The sequence below is a fragment of the Lytechinus pictus genome, chromosome 3 (genome assembly GCF_037042905.1).
Source record: "Lytechinus pictus isolate F3 Inbred chromosome 3, Lp3.0, whole genome shotgun sequence".
Classification (NCBI taxonomy): Eukaryota; Metazoa; Echinodermata; class Echinoidea; order Temnopleuroida; family Toxopneustidae; genus Lytechinus; species Lytechinus pictus.
In genome coordinates, this window is record NC_087247.1 from 18981814 (window position 1) to 18990000 (window position 8187).

An 8187-nucleotide genomic window follows, 5' to 3' on the forward strand; every position below is an offset into this window, starting at 1 on the left:
CACATCACTTATTTCTTCTGCATGAAGGACAAAAATATGCCAATATATATTTGTTCAAGATTTTATTTTTTCTGTCTAGGAAAACTGTTTGTGAAACCAACGGTCCTTATTATGGAATAAGAAAACGCTACAGAAATGTTCACTATTACTATGATAGCAAACAAGGATACAGGAAACCTTTTCTTGAACAAAGGAGGGACGAGTCAATATCATTCAGAGAAATATCAATAGTGAGGAAATGGATATGGTGAGTGAGTAGAGTTTGACATTCGATATTGTGAAAATACGGGGACGAATAAAATATTTTTTTCTGTAAAATATCAAAATAATGTGACATTCTTTTGATGAAATTGCGAGTATGACCACTGAGAATCGGAGAGAAAGAAGGGAAGGAGTGAACGGAGAGGTATAGCATGGGTAAAGGATGTAGACGAAGAGAGGGAGTTTCGTTTTCATTCAAGTAACACCAATCTTCCGCCCATTTGCCATAATTACACCAGACAGGTCAAGACAAGAAACCCATATTCCAATCCTCGGGCGAGTGGTCAATGTCCAGTGTGGTGTCGATAACAAGGAGAGATGATCACGATGATGGGTAACCTAGATAAGACTTGAAAGTTCACATTAGATTTACTTGATTTGATGTTTGCCATTCTGATCATGTCTTCAAGCATTTATCAAGTATAGTAAATAAATCAATGTGGACAAACTACTGCCGGTTCTTTGGGTCTGTAAAGTTATTAATAATTTGTTTTTGATAGAGAACTTCGAAAAATACATTTATCACCTCAAATGCGTAACCAAGACTTTTTGTTTAAACCGTAAATTAATTAATGAATCAATCACATCTTAAATCTCTCTGGTCATCCCTTTTTTCTTGGAAAGTGTACCCAGGGAGTCGAAAAGGATGAGTTGAAGAAGATACATGTGTTACAGAAAAAAAAGTATGTTATTAAGTCGGCTTGACCGAAATGATGAAGCGTGGGGTATAAAAACGAGATTTTGCAGGTGAAAGTGTGATTTATTGCCTTAAGTTGACTGATGAGGGAATTTTCTTTTCAATTTCTTCAGACAGATAACCTTTACAGTTTGCGTATTGTTTAGGATGTAGGTAAATTGATAACTTTAATAGGCCTTAACAGTGTAGTGTTCTTTATACGCAAAAGCGAAAAGGGATTATTACAAAACTAGAATCGACTGGCAGTGGCATCGAGTCGTAATCTCAATTATCACCAGACTGGTATGGACATCATCATACTAGAGGTTTTCAGCAACATCTAACCCGATATCTCTGTGTTCGGCGTTCCAAATCAATGAATCTAGTTTGGTCCTGTTTCATGTCTGTATTACCGATATAACCCATGGGATGTAACGAACAAGACGTTCGTAACGCCTAATTGGCTCTTGGTTGATAGCGTTACAACGCATGGGAAATAAGATGATGTGTGCGATTGACAAGGCATCGATATAAGGACGTGATCCTGGAGATTTTTCCATTCATCCGATATGTATCTTCTAAAATTACAACGGGAAACACAAATATGTCATTTGAAGGAGAAGTCCACCCCAATAAAAAGTTGAGTTTAATAAAAGCAGAAAAAACAAGAAAAAAAAAACAAGTGTAACCCTTAAAATTTCATCAAAATCGGATGTAAAAAAGGAAAGTTATGGCATTTTAAAGTTTCGCCTAATTTCACAAAACAGTTAAAATTATGCACATCGAAGTCGGTATGCAAGTGAGCAGACTGATGACCTCACCCACTCACTAGTTCTTTTGTATTTTATCATATGAAATACGAAAAATTCTAATTTCATCCTCCTTGTCAGTAACACAAAATTGTATTCCTCCTTGAACATGTGGGATTACCATTATTTTAACAGTGTTTGATTAAGTCAAATTGTTCGTTATTGTCAAATCTGTAAAAATTGAAATATTGTATAATAAAAAAAAAAAAAAGAAATAGTGAGTGAGGGACACCATCTTCTCTCTCACTTGCTGTCAATGAGTTGTGCATATATTCTTTTTTTTGTGAAAAATAAGCAAAACTTCAATATGTCATAACTTTCTTATTTTACATCCAATTTTGATGAAATTTTCAGTGTTATGCTTGCTTGATTGTTCTCTATTAATTTAAATCAACACTTTTCTGGGGTGGACTTGACCTCTAAGTGCCACTTTAGGAGTGTATCGTAACTCCTACGCTCAACTTTCTGAATAAAGAAAAAAAATCATGAAATATCATACACCCAACAATCATGACGAAATAAAACTTATCATGCTTTCTGTAGTCATGATAGTTCTCAGTGTATTGCTTTATTATTCTAGATGCCTTGTAATGTTTGCTCTATCTGGATATTGATCCTTTAAACACCATCGTCGCTGTCGACAATGGCAATCATCATAAGTAGTAACAATAACATGTAACAGTATGACAAAGAGAAGGATGGAAGAAGAACGAGAAGGAGCAGTGCTACTACTGATGCAACATTATCATGACTATCCCACTTGAAATAAAACACAGCTAAATAATTATTACAACTCCCCCATTCGGTCTACTTTCAATGCACATGTATTATTAAACAAGGTCTAAAATATACCATGATCATGATAATCATATTTAGCAGCCCTCCTTCCAACGTCATTGCTTATTCGTATGAGATTTTTATATATTCATAATGACTTATCTCGATACGGTAATATCGTTATCAGGGCACTCAAGATTTTAAGCAGAGTCGTATGATCAGATAACCTAATCGTTCAACCCACGTCAGAACGTTAAAAGCAAGAATATATGATAAATGTCCTCTTTTCATCTTTAATCATATTTACTTTATCAGCTGATGGACAGTGCGTCATGATTAACTTCTGTCACGGCATTGGTAAACTTCGACAAGTAAATTTAGCTTGGAAATTTTGTTAAAATATAAATGGACCGATCGTCTTTTCCATCGAGAAGACGTTTCCGTTGATGTACCTAATGGAGAGGATGGATCAGAACTTGTATAGAAATTTCCCAGAAGTCAGAATAAATTTGGAGTAAACAGAGGTCACACGAACAGAAAGTATGTATTAATAATGGGCTGTTAAGTTTAAATAGTAAGGGCATTTATCCATACGTATACAAAAAATTGCGTAGGATGCTGTTGATATCCTTAGCTGCTTAAGAAAGAAATCGTATTAATTATCATGTTTTAAATAAACATTATTAGTTATCATTTTTTCGATTCGACAAATAGTAACGAGTTGTTTCTCTCATTGATTTTTAGTTCAATCGAATATAGTTGATTTTCGACAAACATACATAAGAATTGATTTCCAAAAGTTATACGGGTTTTTCCTTAAATGGAATAAGTCTCTGACAGTTGAAGTAACTCTTGTATAAACTCTTCTCATACATTGTATGCCGCCACTATTTTTAGCTCTCCCTTTTTTTTGGAAGCCATTATTACTATGAATAATATATAAAAACGTATGTTTTATCCAGGGTATAGAGATCGTGCAGGTTTTCAAAGTAAAGCAGTTATGAATCACAAATCATTCACTCCTACTTGCCTAATGACCATAAATGCTAAATGACATTCAAATAGTACAACGTTTCCAAGAATATTTTCTTCAAGTAAGATTCCATGTCAACTTGGGTTCAAACAATTGACACGAAAGAAGGGTTGGCGACTCATTTATGACGTCACAAATCCAAAACTTAAAATTCTAATAACTTAATCTTTAATGGATTTTACTCAAACCTTCATCAATACTTTTATCATTTTTTCTGTTATCTTTTAACAACAAAATTGTCTTCAGGGTGAACTTCCCCTTTAAGCCGCCTGTAACTCATTCTCTTACCACCATAGCCAGTTTCTTTATATACCATCTACATGTTAAACCAAACAGAGTTATATATATGGTGAATCGAGTTGAGTACGTGTTTTTTATAGTCAAATTTCAACGGTGATGAAACAAAAGTAGGCAAAGCTACATGCAACTCTCAATTCGATTACATAAGTAATTAAACAATGTCACCATGGTATAAACCTAAATAAGTAATGCGGGATATTTTCAAAAATCAACACCATTATCATCACGATCATGCTTGCAGAAAAAAGAAGAAAACCAAATATCTGCGTGGCACACTTAATACTACCTCTTCGGATCGGTGGGCAAGAGGGTGCCATATCACCAGAGGCACTTTTCTTTAAGAGGGAGAACCTCTTTGATAATTCTACACGACTTCAGGTATACATGAAAAATGTACTTTGTCGTAATCCAGTATGTTGCTCTTCAAATATGTATACTTATCATTAGGGGGACCATGAATGGAGATGGAGAACAGTACTGTGGAGAATGACCAGTGAAGAGAGAAGGGAGGAGCCAGATCAGGTACGATAGCTATACTCCAATTTGCCTGAGCCAGCAGAGCTAACGGATCCTACAAACTTAAGGCGACGGCCGTCGCTTTCGTCTGCAAACCTCGTCAAATGGCGTAGAGCAGTCCGCGCCTCCATCGACCACATGAGTACAGTACACAAGACAGTGAAGTACGTTAACCTGTAGAGATTACAAGCCTGCGAATCATTGCTGAAACATTCTGATAACAAGATTAAATTCTGCATATATCTATGATTCTAGGCAGTGGTAACAGTTCAGAACAGAACAGTACATGAACTGGTCAGGATTATTTTTGTTCTTGTAATGGCCCTGGAGTTACGCCAAGGGCCAAGACACGATCAGGTAAATGTATTTTGGATCATAAGCTGGCTTATCAACAATATAAAAGTAGCTTAGATGGCACGGATGGATTGGGTTAATGATTAACATGCCCCAACTTTCCATTTTGTCAATGTTTGTAATAAATATCTCTAGCAAAGTGTAGGTTTTTCTCTGAGATCACATTACTAATGATACAGACACACTTGTCAGACCGACCTCTAATGAACAAAAGTTATCAACTCTTCCAATAACGTCGGTTTGGGCTCGGTTAAGCTGCAACCCATTTACATCTAGTTTTAAGTTTAAAAATGAAACAAATGGATCACTTCTGACGGTTTCGCTTGCATCAATACGAGATTCAATATAAATACAGCAGCATTGCTGGTTTTGAAAACATCCAAGATGAATAATTATTCACAAAAGAATGCATATGATTATAAAATATTAAGTTAATTGACCCTAAATTACCTTTGATCTTAATGATGTGACCTGAAACTCGTGCAAAGTGATCAGTGATACTTGATTGCCCTTATGCTCAAGTTACATTATGAAAAATCAATTCACTTTCAAAGTTAATATTGAAACATTTCAAAAAAATTAACCTTAGTTTAGATCCAAATGTTGACACCACAACATGATCAAAGTTCATTAACTGTAAATGACCTTTGACCTTGATCATGTGACCTGACCTGAAACTGCAAGATGAGATACTTGAACACACTCATCTCCAAGTTATGATGGCATTTCAAAAACCTAACTTTGGTTAAGATTTTAATGTTGATTCCCCTAACATGGTCAAGGTTCATTAAGCCTAAATGACATTTGACCTTGGTTATGGGACCTGAAATTCACTTTAGTTTCATTCCAGATGCAGTCAGTGGGATGACTTTATACCAATATCTTAGATGTAAAAAATGTAAGGACAGAGAGAAAAGAGTGGGCGGGGCCTTCATTCCCCCCCCCGGCCCCTGTCGGGGATTGCAGAACTGTTACATGACATGTAAAATAATGTCATAACCAATTATGATGTATGCTATATCATCCCTCATCGAAATCATGGAACGTAATAAATGAAAGCGCGTTGATCGATCATAAATTTAGTTTTTGAAGAACCCGTAAAGTGTCAATGGAACGAAATAGAGGTCAGTGTTGTGTTACGAGAGAAAAGTTAAATCAAGCTTTTCCATTTTCAGGTTTACTTCCATCTTGTTGTGCAGTGAATAAAAAAAATACATTAGTTTGTTCAAGATTTCAGTTAGCATTAACCGAATGGTATCTGACAGACCAGTTATCATTTCAGGGAGCATTAATGACTACATATCCCTCCGTGGAAACGGAGTACATTACGGTACATTACGGTTCGTAACCTTTAACGGCTTGGGAAGGTGGATGGGGACAATTGAAACAGTTAAGTCAACATACAGTTAACATGGAGCCACGTTCATGATTCTTCAATTCATGCAATCCATTTGCTGTTGAATTTGGATTAATAATGACAGATTTTTGACACCCACGAAGTATCGATGTGTACATATTTATTTCAATCGTCTGTGTTGTTCATCTTTCCACTCACAATATTAATTTGAAGGCAACGTTTCTGTCGAATCATAAACATGATAAAACCATTTGAACCACACCATGGGGCCTCTCATTTTAAATAGGTGAAACTTGAATAATTCATGTTGCCCCTATACAGTAGCGTGTATTTATGCACCCACGCATGATATACATATTTGTACATGCATATTTTACATTGTATTTTTACAAAGGGCCCCAATAAAAACCAGTTTTTCTGCTGATATGGCTACCCTTTTTAAATATGTGCAATAAATAAACAAAGTTGAACCATTAAATCGTCGAACTGTTTCAATGATTGGAGGAAGATTTAATGTTCTTTTGTCGAAATTATGCAATTAAACATGACTCCATTGTGATCCACATAAGAGGATAGGCTACTCATATTGTCTGCTAATTGAATCAGAGTTTGCTTTTTGGGAAAACAGTGGAAGGTTATTCAAAAATGAGATGTCTGCGGCAAATGATATATTCAGATGAGTAAACAAATTGAAGAACAACGAACCTCAATGTATTTATTTAAGATAATGGCATCATCAGTTAATGAAGGTTTTCATTATCTATAATTATAATGATATAATTATATAATAAAGGCCTTCATTTTATTAGGGGAAACTATATGACGATTACGATCGCTCACACTTAGATTCTTATTTAAGATCGTGATTGTGTTTTAGCTGGGTTTTCGATTCTTTATTCTCCTGTACCTGCAGTGAAGCAACCATCATGCAGCCCGATCTTGGCAAATAATGGTAGTCTAGAAGGAAAGCCCCCCAAACCAGGGTTGATATCATAATTATTCTAAATGTATCATATCTCCGAACAGTTTGTTCGTTTGGCTTTGGCGATCTGTGAAAGTGACCTCAGGATGATCTACGACGATTCAGGCTGAGAGGGTAAGGAAGTCATCATTGATAAATTTCTTGAGCATGTTGGGATCTTAAACGCATCAGTCTTTAAGGGGACATCTCGTCCGCCCTGAGATTGCCACGCACTTTTGCTGCTCTGGAAATGACAAAATAAATGGAGCAGATAACACATTTAGATGTCGGTCGAACGGCGTTACGACATCGGCAGGAGATTTGATTCATATTGCTGCAAGGCATCGACATAATACCGGGCATCTATCTATCTAGTATTAAGGTCGAGCACACCTGGTAAAAGAAGAGATGTCAAACAAGGGAGGCGTCACTGCCTTTTAAGGTCTGTATATTTATGCAGCATAGTTACGAAAACAAGGATATGCTAATTGTAAGGGTAGTACTTAAAGTCAAATGAAGAGGCGCGTTTATGTTATATATCATGGATGAATTAAAAAAAACAATCAAGCTTTGACAGGATGACAAGATTACATTTTTGGTTCTCTCAAATTTAGCTATAAGGTGTATAAATTGATTTTAGTTCCTGGTGTGAGATAAAGCATTTACACGTGACCCAACAAAGTCCTATTTTGAAGACTTTATTGCAAAATACATAATGCATTGCTATATTCAATCTCCAAGTCAATAAATGGACGAATTCATAGGGCGGACTAACATTGCGAAATAAAACACAGTTTGTCATATTTTAAGAAACACACTTAACACCCTTGAAACTTCCTCCTTTGTCATGTGTGATCTTTAAAAGAACGGGTCGGATATAGTTGGAGAATCCGTTCCTGGAGAGGGCGGGCCTTGAGAATAAGGGTCCTCAACTGGGAATATGGGTTGTTATCGGAACACAAAACCTAACGAGGTTATCTTCGAAAAACGCAGGTGTGTGATGAGTTATAAGACGGTTAAGCTGTCAGACAAATATCAAGATAAATTTCCCCTCGCGCACAAGTTTCACAAACTGAAGTCACTTGACCTACTTACAAGTAGGCTTAGATCTTTAATGTAAATGCGGATGTCATGCCCTATAGT